This window comes from Gadus chalcogrammus, chromosome 15 (genome assembly GCF_026213295.1).
Source record: "Gadus chalcogrammus isolate NIFS_2021 chromosome 15, NIFS_Gcha_1.0, whole genome shotgun sequence".
Classification (NCBI taxonomy): domain Eukaryota; kingdom Metazoa; phylum Chordata; class Actinopteri; order Gadiformes; family Gadidae; genus Gadus; species Gadus chalcogrammus.
This window is the reverse complement of record NC_079426.1, coordinates 14,696,139-14,696,424: the sequence shown is the minus strand read 5'-3', so window position 1 is coordinate 14,696,424 and position 286 is coordinate 14,696,139.

Genomic DNA, 286 nt, shown 5'->3' with positions numbered 1-286 from the left:
ACGTTGCCAAGCACGTGTCTATTCAATCAGAGATTACAGTGAGCTCCACTGTAGCCCTCTGTCTACCTGGACTGATCCACCACGCATTGGGACCCCGATGGGCTGATGCCAGCAGCCCCCCCCCCCTGCTTATGTCACTCTGACAGAGCACAGTAGCTCTGAGATCCACTGCCCAGCCATCCGGGGGGTTCGAGGGCACCCAGTTACCCACCGTGTGTGGCTGTTGGAGGAGACTGGACCTGGCATGGGGTCTTTGTGATGTAGTGACTCAATGCTGGCAAGGTAA